Source organism: Temnothorax nylanderi, unplaced genomic scaffold (assembly GCF_030848795.1).
Source record: "Temnothorax nylanderi isolate EJ_2023f unplaced genomic scaffold, tnyl_v1.0 TNYL_tig0004_pilon, whole genome shotgun sequence".
In the NCBI taxonomy this organism is placed as follows: Eukaryota; Metazoa; Arthropoda; class Insecta; order Hymenoptera; family Formicidae; genus Temnothorax; species Temnothorax nylanderi.
Genome location: NW_027249066.1, coordinates 697,796 through 699,948, shown reverse-complemented (window position 1 = coordinate 699,948; position 2,153 = coordinate 697,796).

Below are 2,153 nucleotides of genomic sequence, written 5' to 3'. Positions count from 1 at the left end.
GACTAATCGTAATTATTTGCAATTATTTTTACAATTATTATTAATGCTAAAAAATTTAGACTTGACTTTATTTTTTAACTAGATTTTTAATACACACTTTTCGATTAGAAAACATTGCGACGGTGTGATATTTGATACATTTAGCGAAACGGAAGCGGTAGCTCTTTTATGCGGAAAGATACCTTGCATTTGTTTCATTCGAAGCATAGTACGTAAAGACATATAGGAGTATGCTTAAAAAACTGATATATTGCTTGCATACGTTCAACACTTACGCATTACCCGGATCTGATGTCACGTATCCGGGTATATGCGCGTCCGGGACGTATGTGCGAGAGCCGAACACCCGGAAGAAACGGACAAATGGAGCACTTCGCATTCCTGGATGTGGCCAATTTCTTCGCGTGTCTCGTTCTTATGACATTTTGTGTAAGACTAAACTCAACTAAGTTCCTAGACAAAGAAGCACGTACGCGTGGCTAATGAAGAAAAAACTGGATCAGACCTGCGCGAAACTACGTGTAATCAGCGAAATTATACAGGCGTTACAACGAGCCAATAGGCATTAATATATCTATCCCGGATATATGATACCGGATATACGAGCGATGAGTTACGTGATTGTCTCTAAGCGACGCTATATCAACCATTTATTTCGTTTTTACTAGGAAGCAATACATGTTTATACCTTGTACTTCTATCCCTTTCACATCGTCGACATGGTCATTAATCATAATTCCGAGACAATATAATTTGGCGATCCCTGCGAGCGGTGTTCGTGGCGATCAGTTTCAAGCATCGATCTTCGGAATTTGCCCGTTTCTCGTAAAAGGTCTGTCGAAACCGGTAATTTGCATAGCCCGAGACACTTGCAATGAGACGTTTTGCGACATTAGAGCACGATTTCTCTGGGATTATCCTCTCTTTCTCTCCTGTATTTTTCTGGGGCTCTGTCTTTGTCATCTCTGAAATATAGCCAACAGGTCAAACGTCTCTCCGGTGTTATTATGGATTGACAGGTTTTACGCAATTCGCGTGAACTAGCATTTTGTGCTTCTATTTGTCCCACCTGTTGCTCTCCACCCCTCATGAATACCCTGCTTTACATCTCTTTAACGACTCTACGGGTCGCATGAGGAAATATCGTTTGACACCGTGCGCGGTTTCGTGAAATTTACTAGTAGCATAACGCAGCCGGGATGCGGACCTAAGCTCGTTATATTGCGTAAACACCGATTTAATTGCCTGCAGCACAAATCGGCACTTGACTTTTTCGAACTGCTGGTGAAAGTCCTCGCGATTCTGAAATCCCTCGCTCATCTCTCAAAGAAATCGGCCTTTGTCCCTCAAATCGACCTCCCGACCAGTGATCCTAAAGCCGACACGCTTCCAACACGGAGTGTTCCGCAATAATTCTTTTTGTCTGCGTAGATTCGCATTTGCATCACGCAATAGTCGCATAGACTTCACTAATCGATGCGTCTGCGTTCGACGATTTCACTTCGATACCCGGCCGCATGTAAATGATAAAACGCGAGGTCTAATCGAAACCGTTATGTCAACGGAAGTGAAAATTATTAATTCAGCGACATTCGTTTCCTGAATATTATTATATCGTTAACATATTTTTGGAAGGCCATAAACAAAAAGACGCGCGATAGGTTCCGGAAGGAAGATGAGGATGAGATAGCTTATAAATTAATTATTATATTATATATTTTTTCACGGAAAAAAATTAGCTAAATTTAGTCGTAAAATATGGATAACTAACATTTTTTGCAGCGAGAGTTATGATTTAGCAATAGTAGCAAAACCTTATGTTCTTGCTGCAAAAAATGTTAGTTATCCGACTATATCGCGACTATATTAGTTTATATAGTAGTATAGCTAATCTTTTTTTTCCGTGTTCAAATAATTTCTTTTTATTGAATAAGTATACCATGATTTTGTCGCGACTTTTGTTATCAATTAGAAATGTTTTGTTTCAATTGTACAATCTATAAAATTACGAATGGAAGGAGACACGTCACGCTCGAAGCAGTAATTCATAACTTTACAAGCACGTCATAATTAACGAGTGAAAAAAAGGTTGCAAAATTAATTCTCGCGGCTCATCGTGTCTCATTATGTCAAGCTCCCGTTATGTTCCGAAA